The sequence below is a fragment of the Mauremys mutica genome, chromosome 2 (genome assembly GCF_020497125.1).
Source record: "Mauremys mutica isolate MM-2020 ecotype Southern chromosome 2, ASM2049712v1, whole genome shotgun sequence".
Taxonomy (NCBI): Eukaryota; Metazoa; Chordata; order Testudines; family Geoemydidae; genus Mauremys; species Mauremys mutica.
In genome coordinates this window covers 154,109,758-154,125,035 of record NC_059073.1, presented here as the reverse complement: position 1 = coordinate 154,125,035, position 15,278 = coordinate 154,109,758, and the positions used below count along the sequence as shown (strand labels likewise).

At 40.8% G+C, this 15,278-nt stretch overlaps 1 protein-coding gene across 20 annotated transcripts in view; it reads right to left on the bottom strand.

Moving 5' to 3' along the window:
- CDH18 (cadherin 18) overlaps positions 1 to 15,278 on the bottom strand; it is a 644,661-nt gene that overhangs the window by 329,939 nt on the left and 299,444 nt on the right. For all 20 annotated transcript variants that reach the window (XM_045007543.1, XM_045007546.1, XM_045007537.1 and 17 more), the window contains one exon: positions 10,110 to 10,180. The gene's annotated coding sequence lies outside the window, so the exon portion shown is untranslated. The remainder of the gene's footprint in view (positions 1 to 10,109; positions 10,181 to 15,278) is intronic.

Genomic DNA, 15,278 nt, shown 5'->3' with positions numbered 1-15,278 from the left:
ATGTGAAAAATTGGGACGGGATGGGGGGTAATTGGAGCCTATATAAGAAAAAGCCCCCAAAATTGGGACTGTCCCTATAAAATCGGGACATCTGGTCACCCTACCCGTGCCCCATGCTGCTCCGAATTCGTGTTACATCGGGTCGCATTATATAGGGTTAGAGGTGTATATACCTATACATATACAATATATACATAATGCAAAAGTGTTTGGCAAATTCTCTTACACATACGTGCAAAACACAAATCCGTATACAATTCCATAATGTGTGCAAATCCTAATTTTCACAATGTATGCATAGCTATTACATAATTTCCATTACATGTTAGCAACATAAATTCCACAGTGCAGGTGCAAGATAACTTTCACAATGCCTAATTTTACAGCATGGATAAGCACAATGAATGTTTCAATTTGTAGATGTGCCATGTAAGTCTCTTATCCAGAGTCAGCAATACCATGTGAGCAATATAGTCACAGAATTTCAATTAAAAAAAAATTTGATGATTTAATTATTCACCTTTCTGACAGCTGGGTTTATGATCTGAGAAATATAATGTGTTGAGATTCATTTTTGTAATTATTCACCTTCCTCTGCCCAGCACCAGCATATCACCAACTCAGAACATACATACAATGCTAAGTAATATGTGTGGATATATTTACAAACTGATAGTTTCTCTCTATTGCATATTGGTTCAATAGACTCATAAAGTGGATTGATATCCCAGAACAAAAACATTTTCTGTTTCAATATTTTTTTTCTCTTTTGAATGTGTTCTCTGAACTCACATGGCTTTCAGCAGAACCTTAGTTTTGGGAATGTGCAAACCTTGTGGCACTTGTATTAAGGAGCTGCCATGGGATTTATATTGCACATGTTTATGAGTAATCAGTGAAACAACTCCATTCTGCAGTTTGAACTCATAGACTCATAGACTTTAAGGTCAGAAGGGACCATTATGATCATCTAGTCTGACCTCCTGCATAATGCAGGCCACACAATCTCACCCATCCACTTCTATAACAAACCTCTAACCTAGCTGCCTGTGTACTATTGACTGTTCCTGGATTTTCCATACTTACTTCTGAGCCATGGTGCTATTGTGTTATATATTGTCAGGATAAATTTAAACTCAAAGTTTCCAAGCCTTGTCTTTACCGCAGAGTTAACTCAGGCTCTTACCTGAGCTCTAACCTGGCTCCTATCCACACACAAAACCCTCTGACTTGAGTTTGACTGTGCTTTTAATTGGCCCATCCTGGGGTATACACTTTCACTTGGGCTGGTAATCTGCCCACTTTGCAGTGAGGACCCAGGCTAAATCACCTGAGAGTTAATAATTTTCCAATGCCTTCCCATATTCTCCTGTATGCCCAGAACAGACAAGTTTTCCCACAATTCACTGGGAAAGACTCAGAGGCCCATGGGATATGCCCCCAGAAGTCCTAATGCCTCACACAGATGAGTGCTGCATCAGTGAAGTCAGAGTCATGCAGGTAGGCTCCCACACCCAGGCTAAATTAATACAGGTGCTCAGAGTCAGACCAAACTGCCGAACACCTGAGTTAACACTGTAGTGAAGACATAGCCACATCAAAGAAGTAAAAGTTATACAATATACAAGTCTTGGGCAAAAAAAAGAGTTCCTAATATTTTTATTTACAGTTATGGTCATTTGCAATGTACTGCATCTGTAGACTTAAAGAAAGCATATTGTATATACGAGCAGCACTAATCTGACCAAAACCACCACTTCCTGCAGTGGAGGAATTTCTTGAAGGTCTCCCAGGAAAGGGCCAGTCCGGCATAGCTCTGCTTAGTTTGTGAGTACTGAGGAAATCACAACCTAAGGTGGCACACTATAACTGTACACAAAACTACTAAGCACAGAGAAAATGCCAAAAATGAATGTCAGGATAAATTATCAATTCACAAAAATCTACACTGTCGGTTGGACCAAGACAGGAAAAATCTCACAATAATGAGAGTTTTGACTTCTTAGCTTATTGAATTATTTCTGGTTTTTAAGAATGAGAAACGCCACACTTCCCTAAATATTATGCAGTTTCACCATCAATCAAAAGTCTTACATCTATATAGAGATCGAGCTTTGTGCATTTAGTTCAATCTTTTGTCCAATAGAAACACATAAGTAGAACTCTGCTAATTTCAGTTTGTCCCATGTTTCCCTTTCTATTGCATGTATTCATGGAAAAATGACTTACAATAGCCAAAGACCTTTGTAGGCTTGATTATTACATTTCTGTTCAATGACTACACTATTCATAAGAGGGACTTTCGTTTGCCTTGCATTATTTTCCCTAAAAGCAAGCATAAATATAATTTATGTACAAATTTTCTCTTCCTTATCATTTCCCAACCTTGAGAAGGCTTTAAAGGGTTTATTTCATTACTGTATCTATTTTTCAATCACCAACATTGTTTTGGCAAAAAACGACATTGTAATAAGAAGCTACTATAGCAAATATATCAATTAGAGCAGAAAATACAGGACTGCCTCCTGGATAAAGCTGCACCAGCAACTCAGTGGCATACTGAAAGACATTCCCCCATAAAAAAAGGTGAAAACTCGCACTTTTAAGTATCTGTAAAAGTAGCAAAGAGTCCTGTGGCATCTTATAGACTAACAGACGTATTGGAGCATAAGCTTTCATGGGTAAATACCCACTTCATCAGATGCATACCTGCCCCATGATATTTCCACTACATGCATCCGACGAAGTGGGTATTCACCCACGAAAGCTCATGCTCCAATACGTCTGTTAGTCTAGAAGGTGCCACAGGACTCTTTGCTGCTTTTACACTTTTAAGGAGTTACAAACTATAAATCATGAAATACTACAAGACTGGGGAAAAAAATTGATGAATGAAATAGTAGGACAAAAGAAGAAAGGGTTAACCAAGTAAGTTTGCTCTCAAAATATTTTGGGCCAGATCTCAGTGTAACTGAAAGTAGTCTACTGAAGTCAAGGAGCTGAAGATCTAGCCCTTATTTTAATATTTCTTGATTTCTGAAAAGCTGCATGTGTTTTAGTCTTTGTACTCTTGCCTTGGCATGCAAAATACTGGTGTCACCTGTGGCAGGAAGCTAAGAAGAAATTAAAGATGATCCAGCTCTTTCAGTCCTTATTCAAATATTTGTATCCCTTCTCTGAACATATAGTACTCAGTTCAACAAATCAATGCTAGTTCAAAACAAACAAACACTTTGATTAATATTCAAGTCTACAGTCTCCCAATCTAAAGTCATCTTGATTCTCATTCATCTCTTCTCCCCAGTAAGAAATATGTCAGTGGTTAAACATAGGATTTTGTTTTCTTTCTTACCCAGTGTTTTGTGAGGCTGCAAGACATTTCAGTATTTGGGCCCAAACAGACTGATTGTATAAAATTTTATTTTTACTCTTTTTTTTTTGGCCAGATGACAGCAACAGCTGAATAACTGTGTTTTATTATATAAACAACTTTAAAAAAAATGAAGGAGCAAGAAATCTTTAAAAACAAGTCAATTATATCTTAATGAGTTTGGTCTGAATTCTGTGGTCTCTATTTTCACTCAGGCTAGGATTTACATAGCATTTCATAGGCACCCAAATCCCACTGAATGGAAGGAAGTGGAATTTAGGTGCCTAACTCCTTTAGTGTTCATCTATGCTTGGAGCTGGAGGAGTAAATTCCAGCTCAAGGAGACATACTCACGCTAGCTCTGATCAAACTAGCGTGTTAAAACTGGAATGTAACTGCTTTAGCATGAGAGGCATGAGGGGCTAGACACCTGGAGAACACACCTATGGTCTCAGAAGGGCATGTACTTGGGGCAGCTAGCCGTTCTAGTCATTCATGTCCCACCATGGCTATACTTTATTGTTAGAAAACTAGCTTGATCAGAGCTAGTACACATATGTCTCCTCCAGCTGGAATTAGCATCTCTGGCTCAAAGTGCAGACAAACTTTTAAACTCATCTGAAAATCCCAATGTCAATTGTTACCCAGGCAAATTCCTATGAGTAAAAAGGGGAGTAGAGACCTCAAGGATTTAGCCCAATAGTAATAACAATGAAAATATTTTAACCAGGAAATCCTCAAGAAATTTATAGGAAAATAGAGCTAATGGCATAAGAAATTAGGCCCTGACTCTGTATTAATTTAGGACTTCCTTAATTTTAAAACCATAACTTTAAGCTCATTGACTTCAATGGGACTACTGATACGCTCAAAGTTAAGCATACACCTAAGCATTTGCAGGATCAGAGCCTTGTTTTTTGAATGGGGAAGCAGGAAGAGCATGTCAACTGCAGACTGATGGCATTCCAGGTTGATATATACTGAGAAGCGTTAAGGGCATTTGTAGCATTCATTTTCAAAACTTTTTTTAACTCATTCACACTATATTAGTAGCAGCCTGGCACCAAACCAAATAGTATAAAATTTTCTTTTGAAATGCTCTTTATAAAATCGGACACAGAATTTGATACGTATGAAGCTTTCAAGTGTGAGTTGAAGGACATTTTAGGAGCCATATATGAGATCACTTGTTGTATGTGAGAACATTTCTTTTAATATTTGAAAGAAGCTACTAGACACTTTTTTATACGCAAAGCTAACTTGAAGTATAACCTATGTATCTGCTGGATCTTAACCTATTTCCTGTAAATAACAAGAAAGAACATTTATCATCATCCTACTCAATGTTCAAGAATCATTAAAAAAAAACCCAAAGAAACAGGAGTGAACATCCAGAAAAAATAATGGGGGCGAGGGAAGGGAAGTAGAGGCCACATATATGTGGGAAGTAAAGGGAGTAGATTTATATGTCAGCTCTCTGCTATCACTTCCTAACTGCACATATTTCAGCAGCCTTTTGTTATTCTTTGCTTCTGGAAACCATTCTGCTTTCTTGATTGCTCTTCTGAGGACATGGGATAAATACGGAGAGCTTTAAAGACTGAGAAATCGGATAATCTAGGCTGAGTTTGCCCAGTCAGTTTCCTTCCTCAGATCATCTTCTTTTTCTGCTCACTCCTAGAAATAGCTTGGAACTACCTTTAACTTTTTAAGAAGGTTTAGCCCTGCTGCTTTCTTCTCCTTTTAATATTTTTTTCCTTCTGTAGATGTATAGACTAGGGAACAGTCTGTCAGTTTAATACCTGGTATGAGGAGATCCTACCTTTGATTTCTCTTCTCTCTTTGGACCCTTCTCACTTGCTGACCACTCTGCTCTCATTGGGTTTAAGATTGTTAGCCTGGAGATATCTTTGAAATCTGACTCCCATTTTATTTTTAGTCCCCTTATTGACATATTAGCCCCACAGACACATTTATTTCTGGTGATTTATTATGATGTGCCAAAGGGTCAGAACGTTTAGGATGTTTACAAAAAACAAACTTTTCCATTTTCACCCCAAACAAGACCAGGAAAAACATTAAAAGCAGATGTTTTCTCAACCCTGAGCCTTGACTCAGACTTGAGCTTTAAAAGACTCTCCGATATGATTTCCAAAACCTGAGAGTTAATGACCTAAACACTTGACTCTTTAGAAGAAAGAGTGCTAGCTACAGATTGTAGGTTTCAAATGTTGGGTTTACAATTTACAAGCCCAGAAGGAAAGATCTGACTGGGAAGTTACAGTAGATGATCATAGTGCTGCTGTGATCATTTTTGAAGAAAATCAAATCCTCAAATAATTTAGGGCTTGATTCTGCCAGAATCACATCTGTGTCGTAGTTCCTTATTCCATCACAAATAGTCCCAATGGGAGTATAGGTGGTAGAATTGGGTCCTTGTAAACTCCTTGAATGAAATGCTGGCTCCACTGACATCAATGGGAGTTTTGCCCTGATTTCTACGTGGCCAAATTTTAGCTCCTTGACTTTAATGGGACTACTTATGTGAGTACCTGCTCACCAATGTGTGTAGATTGCACAATGTGGACCCCGCTGAACAACAAAATGAGGAAAAAGAATATTAGATTGAAAGGGGTCTCTGACTTTTTACATGATACTGATTCCTGGTGAAAACAGTCAACAAATATTCAATCCACAAGTCCTACAATCTCATCTTCAACATGATGCTGCTATTCCTCATCCAGTCAGGAAAACTGTGGATCAGACATCTTTATATCCCTGTATCTTAGTATTTCCTCTCTGATTATTTGCCTCTGTTGGTAAAAATACACAGATTATTTTGTACATATTACTGGAGCACCTAGGAACCCTCGTGATGGACCAGGACCCCATTGTGCAAGACACTAGTACAAACAGAGATTTTAGCGATGAATAAAATAAAATGTTTACAGAAGGGGGTATTAATTTTGCTTCACTTTTCCTGGCAAAACTTAGGACCATTGATGGCAGTACAGTTACCCCCAACGAGCTACTGTGCAGTTTATGAAATGTGACCACAGGTGCTAATATGTAAACAACATACCATAATACAGGGGTGGCCAACCTGTGGCTCTGGAGCCACATGCAGCTCTTCAGAAGTTAATATGCGGCTCCTTGTATAGGCACTGACTCTGGGGCTGGAGCTACAGGCGCCAACTTTCCAGTGTGCTGGGGGGTGCTCCCTGCTCAATCCCTGGCTCTGCCACAGGCCCTGCCCCCACTCCACCCCTTCCCGCCCCCTCTCCTGAGCCTGCCATGTCCTCACTCCTCCCCAGAGCCTCCTGCATGCCACGAAAAAGCTGATCAGGAGGTGTGGGGAGGAAGGGAGTGGTGCTCATTGGCGGGGCTGCCTGTTGGCAGGAGGCTCTGGGAGGGGAGCTGATGTGGGGCTGCTGACATATTACTGTGGTTCTTTGGCAATGTACATTGGTAAATTCTGGCTCCTTCTCAGGCTCAGGTTGGCACCGCCCCTGCCATAATATCAGGCTCATAGCCTCAATCCTTTGCTGCAGCTCAGGAGATAAGGGGCAGAGATGAGGTGTAAAGATGGCTGTAAACTGACTTTGCAACCCTGCTGTTTGGGGCTGCTACATTCCAGGCTAAACCCACCGAGAAAGTTTCCTGAAGGTTGTACGGGGCTATTTTGACAGCCAGGGATAGCAGGGGCACTCTTTTTTCCCCCCACTAATGCCCCCAGTTCTGGCTTCAGGGATAGAGGCTGGAGTAGGAGCTGACACAGCAAATCTGTTCTACCTGGGGATTCCCCTGCACTGGAGAAATCCTCCAGAAGTTGGCTACAATGGCTTTAGGGCAGCTCTGCATCACTGGAGCAGCAGGAAGTTTTCCCCTCGTGGTGAGGATCTGGCCCAGCTTGCTTTGGAATTTTTGTATTCTATCATCTACTTTAAGGTCATACTTATTTAAATGTGAACACTCTTTTCCTCTCTGAATGTTTGAACTGTACACCACTGACATTTGTTGAAAACAGTCTTGGGTTTATTTGAAATGTCTTCCAGTTCTCACCCCTACAACCATCACTAACAAAGTCCATCAGAAGTGGGCAGTTGTCCACACATGCCTGGTAGGATAAGGATGTTTCTTGGGAACACATTTCATTAGGGCACCAATCTTCATTTTGTTTGGAGAAAATAGAATAGAATATTATTGCTTCATTGACTGGTATTTTATGGCCCATTGAACAGACAGAGTAGGAAACATCTTAATAAATAATGGCTTATGTACTATTTAACTGTGAATGTTGACTATTCATATAATATAAATTCTGTAAAGAGTGGTGGTAGGTGCTACGTACACATAACGGACACTGCTCACATTTGTTCACCAATTACTTTTTGAGCGATAAACAAAATAATGGCAATATATTAATAATGGCAGCATACTCCCTTCTCTGTGTAAATATGCAGAACACTAGGCCGATGTTTTTATTTTTCCCCTCATTTTTGTTCTGCTTGTGAAGGACACAGGATTGAAAGCCTTGCAGTCTAAAATCCTCCATGTGTGACCAGGAAAAGAACAGCACAGCCAGTGGTACGGCAAGCTTTCCACACACTGCCTATCCAATCCCACCCTACATTTCGCAGGGCTGACATATCCTGTGAATTAGGGGATTTCAGTCTTCAGCTCCTCTGCTAAAACTGTAAACAATGAGTACCAGCTGTGGGGTTCTTTTGTTTGTTTGTTTTTCTAACGTGGATAACTTTATCTTGCTTATTACACACACAGTGCGAAAAAATCACTGGGTGGAAATAATTTTTGGTCCCTATTGGACTAGGCGAGGTTTGTGCCAGTGACTTAAGAATGAGGCTATTTCCCACTAATAAGCCCAGGAGCTTCCAGTTTCTCTACACATTCTCCCAAACAAAGAGCTGCAGGTCACACCTTCTTGGTCCTTCTTCGCCCTCACTTAATTACAAGTTTTATCATCACTTCTCTTGTTTTTACATTTCTTATGGATGCTCTTCTCTAAGTCATAACACCAGTGCTGATTTTTGAGGAAATAATGCAGCCATACCTTCAAGGCGATCCTTTTTCAGATAAATTTCATGTCAAACATATGATTGGCACCTTTTTATTGATTGTAGGAGATGGGTTGCCAGACTATCCTGCTGGTATATGGATGGTTCCCATATTTATTCAAGCAAATTAGATCTTTTCTACCACGCCATGTCACCTAGTAATTTATCTGATGTAGCCACTATCTCTGTCTTCCTTTCTTTCTTCCTTCCTTCCCACTATTATATTAAGCTAGTATTAATGGTTTATTTAGTTAGTGCTAGCTTGAGCTTTTAGCATAGAGTCTATAGCAAGGTGTGGGTCCATAGAACCATACCCAGGGTGAGGTGGAGGGCACTAGAGACACTGTGGGTCTCTGAGTTGTGGTGTGTGGGGGGAGGGGAGGGAGGAAGGAGGAGAGTCAGTTATTACATCCACATAATAGGAATACTATACTCTCTCACAGAGTGACCAGATAGAACATGGACATGGTGGAACCCTTGCTCCGCCTCCCCAATCTCTCTGCTCAGTTGCTCCTAGGGGGAGTAGCTGAGGTAAAGATCCTGTGCTCTCAGGAGTGCAGGAACAGCAAATCTGGCGGTCTCTTACATGAATCACACAGATGGTTGCAGGGGAGACCTTATTCCCGCCTATTCATCTGCACTTCTGCATAAGTGAAAGGCACAATCCAGCCCTTAATTACTTGAAGCAGCACCATGAGACCTAGAGCACCAGACTAAATTTCCAGACAGTTCTACCTGAATAGCTCTCAATTTTTTTAACTCTAGTTAGTGCACGAATGGCACCCTTACACTGATTCATGGGAGTTGTGTGCTTTAAGAAGCTGATAATTGTGGCATGAAAAGTCACACATGCAAAATCTCTGCATTATTTTCAGAAAGCAGCTCATGGGCTTAATGTAGCTGCAAATAATTCTAAATGTTCGTACGCCATCAGCCCTCAAATTTAGCATATTATGTGCTGTTTGCAAATTTAGTCCACCAAGCCCTTTAAGGTTTATTATTATATGTTGTATTCTGCTGCAGAGATATTTTCTCAAGGGGAAAAATAGAAGCCATTTCTATTTTGCAATGGAAACTTAAGCTGGCATTATTCCAAAAAACAGTGTAAATTAGCAGCAAAGCATACTGCAAACAAAGTTGACAGTCATTTGAAATATAAAACAGAGTGGCATTTTAGTAGCATGCGTACAGAACTGACAGATATGGCTTCATTCCTAGCTTCTGAGGGCATAGATTTGTGTGTGCATGCCTGCTCCCTCTAATTTTAGAGGGATTTTGAATATTTTTGAATATTATTTATTTAAAACTTCTTGGTATCTGAACCAGTTTACCTGAATGCTGCTTAATGCACTTTTCAATTTGGAGCACGTCAATAATTTTACTTATATTTCTGCACAGTGCTTATGTCCAGGTCCCTGATTACTGCCAAATTGCTATCTTGACATTTTTCTGAGCACTTCAGTTTAGAAGCCATTTGGATTGTACACGTGTGCGTGTTACAAAGTGATTGAAATGACAGTAGCACTCCCAGTGCTAAGCAGCAGATCTAAACACGTTTCAAATCAATCACTCTGAATGTCCCGCTCATCTCCATTCACTTCAAAACCAGAAGCCATACACATTGCTGGTTGGCTAAGAAAATAACACTTAAAACTGGCACTTACTGCCCAATGGTAGCTGTGTGCTTCCCTTCTCTCACGCAATCTGCCAAGCCAATCTTACTGTTTCTGCGATGCTAAAAAAAAAAGACAATGACAAATCATACATTAGCAAAACGGGAGAGATTTTTAATTCTTGTCCAGAGCTGGAGTTAAGAGTAGCATAGTATAGTATATAGTAGTATATTGGTACATCTGTTTGGAAATACTGTTGACACCTGAGACTCCTCTTCAGAAAGAAATGCAGATAGGGATGGAAGTTCCTTTTTTTTCCCTTCTGACAGTGGACTCCATTTAACCCCTACCTGCTACAAGCTAATGACAATGTGTCAGTGCAAAATCTATCCATAAACATTTCCTGTTAGTGTGTAAAGTTCAAATCTGACCAGGAAAAAATAATCAGATGAGTTTTTCAGCTTAACGAAAAAAGAAATCAGATCCATCACCCTCCTTTTGGCCATTTTTAAGAGCAATCCTGAACATTCCAGAGTATTGCGTAAACTTTTCTTTTTTTATTGCCTCCCTAATTTATTCCCCATGCTATGTCACCTCCAGTTACCAACTGGAAACCCAAGAATCAAAATAGTGCAGTATGAAAAAGAACACATTTCCAGCCTGACTGGAAGCAGACATCACATGTGGAGGAAACCCTGATTATGAGACGTCCACCTCAAATTTTCCTATGGAAAAGTCTAGGATACATCAGATGACATTCCAATTAGCACTCAAGCTTCAGGGTGTACATCTCAATCAAATTCAAGACAAATCCAAAACATCAAACTCTGTAGTTTGCCCATCATACGAAAGTAGAATCCCCTTCTCAATCAACTTCATTGTAAGTTAGACCCAGGGCCACATAAAGGCAATACTCCTATACTCACCCCACCTCAAGACACCTCTGGCCTTGCCCCCAAATTATGACCCAGCTCTCTACTTGAAATGGTGGTGGATCGGAAGGGGCAGCAGGATAGGGTTGTGTAATCTCTGACAGCACAGCAGCAGATACCTCCTCTGCATGAGAGCTTTAGTGGTGACAGCAACTGTCCCTCTCCCCTGTGGAGGCAGTGATGGTAACTGTGATATATCTGTTTGGATGCGTAGGCTGGGCCTATTGTATTATTTTCCTGTCACACAGTCCTCTGCCGGGGTGGTGTTGGTTGAGAACCCCCCAGAACAGCAGGTCTTGGAGTAAATACCCCACTGTCATGCATAGGCCAGTTCCCCTTCTGCTGGTGCAAATGCAACTGTGAGAAAATGCAAATGCAAGAAAACACTGACTTTCTGAAATACATATGTGACAACTGCTGTTTACCGAAGGGTACAGTAACCACTGGAGCCAATGAGCCTTACCCCAGTCACATGGCAGGGCTAGTAACCCAGACCCATGTCAGATGACTGGAGTCAACAAATAAAGTTCAGTTGACTCTTACTAGCATTCATGTGTGAGTCACATATTTAGTAACCTAGTATGAAGCATATACAGTTTCTAGTAAGCTCCATTACAAAATATCAGATGGTGTTAATTTAATTAAAAATTTAAAAAGAGATGCAGGTAAGACTCTTAATCACTCCTCACTTACGATACATTAGAGATGTCACCACATTGAAGCATATATTCCTTACAATCTTACACCTACAATTGTTCCATTTTCAGTTCTCCATGCAGTCTGTAAAGCTTGTCAAAACGTATGGAAATGATGACAGTTTTCTAACAGCAGTGTTGCCTACTCTCATAATTTTTTTGCAGTGATGGGAATTTAGCTGTGGCTTGAGTCCAGTCTGGGGATGAAGAGATAGACGTTCCAGCCCTGTAATGAATTTGAGGCCTGGATGCCTGTCCCATTTGCCTGCCTCCTGGGGTAGAGCAACCAATCACAGCTGCTATGGGAAAAGCAGTTTCCTCTCCCCCTTGACTCAGCATCCCAAAGCCATGTTCACGGGAAGAGAGGGGGAGTAGTAAGCTAAAGAGAACAGCAGCTCCCCTCACTTCCTGAGATCAATACTCTTCTGCTCCTCTCCCATCCTCTTTCCTCTGCATCACCTGTCTTCAGAAAGGGGAGGAGGCAAAGAATTCCTGGAGCTGCCCCTCCTCCCAACCTGGAAGCGGGAGAGGTGACCCCACTTCAGCCCCCAACCCAAAAGACTGGAAGAGAGGGGTGAAGAACATCAGGAGGAGCAGAAGTGTGGCTGAGAAAAGGGGTGAACTGTTGGAAAGGAGGGCTGGGGAAGGGTAGGGGCAGAACTGATTTGAAAGTTGGGGACAAAATTAATTTCTGGGCAGTGGATGGAGAGATGTGGGGTGAGAACACCTGAAGCATGGGGCCAAAAATCTCTCTCTCTCTCTCTCTCTCTCTCTCTCTCTCTCACACACACACACACACACACACACACACACACACGGAGAGCTCAAAAATCTAAAGACAGACCAAAACCCCCACTATTTTAAACAGATATAACATTATTAATTAATAATAACATTAAAATGTACATGTTTATTAACAGTATTGTACTACTAATATTAATAAATACATATGTTATTATAAATGATACAGTAGTAAATTGCATTTAAGCTCTGACTCATGATTTTTGATCTCCTGAGCTTGGCAGTGCTGAGTACAAAGCTTGTGAAATTTTTCAAATCATTTCTGATAACCCCACCAAACAAAATGAGGAAAGGATTTTAAAGGAACACTATTAATTTCAAAATGTCATTTTATTATTAATATTGTGGTAGTGCTAGGGAGGAGACAGCTGAGATTAAGGCCTCATTATGTTGTACATATATGTATTAAGAGACAGTACCTGTTCTCAAAAGTTTACAATCTTAAAAGACAAGACAATAAAAGAGTGGGAGAAAGAGAGTATTATCTCCATTTCATAGATGGAAAATGGAGACACAGTCATTAAGTGATCTGCCCAAGGTCATAGAGGAAGTCTGTTGTGGAACTCGGCCTAGACCCATGCTTTCCTAAGTTCCATTTCAGTGCCTTAACCAAAGCTTTTTCTCTAGATCAGTGTTTCCCAAACTTGGGACGCTACTTGTTTAGGGAAAGCCACTGGCGGGCCAGGCCGGTTTGTTTACCTACCGTGTCCACAGGTCCGTCCGATCGCGGCTCCCAGTGGCTGCGGTTCACTGCTTCAGACCAATGGGAGCTGCTGAAAGTGGCGCAGGCTGAGGAACGTACTGGCCGCTGCTTCCCGCAGCTCCCATTGGCCTGGAGCGGTGAACCATGGCCCGTGGGAGCCGCGATCGGCCAGACCTGCGGATGCGGCAGGTAAATAAACCGGCCCAGCCTGCCAGGGGCTTTCCCTAAACAAGCGGCATCCCAAGTTTGGGAAACACTGACGTAGATCTTTCTTCATTTCTATATGAAAGTCTCTTACCTACTATTTTTACATGTAACCTTACCATACAGAAATTGCAAGTGGTTAAATAAAATGTGGTCTCTCTATTTTTCAGTCTTATTTTTGCATAGATATTTATTTGTATTGCAGCAGCGCATGGAGGCCTCTATTACGGATCAGGACACATGTAAAATTAAAATGTTGTTCCTCCTCCAAAGAGCTTATACAATCTAAGTAGTGTCCAGTCAGTTTCATTTCTGTGTTGATAGTGAAATTCACTTAATCTTACATATCAGCATGGTGACATCACAGTTGTGCCAACTTAGAGGAATTCATGTGTACATAGGTACAGAGGAACAGCCAGAAGGGTGTCTATTCACCGCCCTAGGACTCCAGGAAGAGGCTGAAGGATAAAGGCTGGGATGGTGTCTCCCCTTTGTTGTTCCCCACATTGTTCTAGGGCAAATGAAATCCAACCATCACAATCATGAAGCTGCGAAAGGTAAACAATGTGTAGCAAGGTGACACTGGTTTTCCAGTCTCTCCCCAGGCTCTCTGCAGAATTGGAGGAGAGCTGAATGGGAAGGCAGAGTCTATGAGTTATCAGTGGGAGTGTAGCAGGACTATGAGCCTCCCTGCCTGATCTGCCACTGTATCACAGATAAGAGTTGGTACTGTTAGCCATGCCATGACCCCTCTCCTGCGTGAAAGCATCAAGTGGGGATAACCAAGGTGGCTGTTAGGTGAAGGGAAGCATTGAAGCTCTCTCCCCTGCTAGCGCAACCCAGGTAATCACCAGAAAGAGAGAAAAGAATATTAAACATGTATGAAAAAGTGCAAACTGAAGAAAAATCATGAAGTGGCAGCAAGTTGGGCACAAACTTTAAGATGCTCATTTTAATGACACTTTGAAAACATGGGAGATATCAAGTTGATTGTCTTTGAAGACTATCATGAAAGATCAGATGTAGAGCTGGAGCACCAAGTTTGGCCTCCAGAATAACATATAAAATGGAAAAAATGGAAAAACAATCCCTTCTGTGTTAAAATGAGTTCCCTTTACAGTGCATTCGTAGTCCTGCAACCTTATAATTCCAGCAATTCTGTAGTGGATTCCACTGAATAACAAAGAGTGCCTGTTACAACAAAAACAAAACCCTTCCTGTTCCTACAGGTCAGGAGGAAATTTTGAAACACCCGGACTGCACTTTTTCAAGTGTCAAAAAGTTCACATTCATCTACAGTGGCTTTTTACAGTGAACACATGCCAATTGCTCCTGGAATATTTCATTTGTCCCTTTTGCTGAGAACGTTGAGCAGGGTGAGTCATGGTGGAACCTGCTTGTTGAGAAGAAATAGGCACTCAGAGTCTGGTTTTGTTTTTCCTTGAACACACAAGACCAATTATACTAACTAACATCATCATCACCGAAAGATGAAAGGAAGAAGGGAAATGAGTACAACTGTAGATGCTTTAAAAAAAATAAACTGTTCTCCCCTTCTGGGTTTAATATCACAGTTGGAATAAATCTGTTTTGATTAGCACCAGGCTAAGGATATCTTTGGGGGAGAAAAGAAAACAAACAGTATACATTTTTTAAAAAAACCCAACAACCTTACACTGAAAGAAGTTATTAATATTGTCTTTATTACTTTTACTCTTGTTATTGCTTCTTGAAATGGTAGAAGAGATCTAAGAGTTATGGTCTGTTTTCCCATTGATATTATAATGAGCCACTAGGGGAACTAGACGCAACTTATTGCCACACAAATTATGGTAAGGGTATTTTTTCAGGTTGTATAATTAAGGGGAGCTAGTGCTATTGGCAA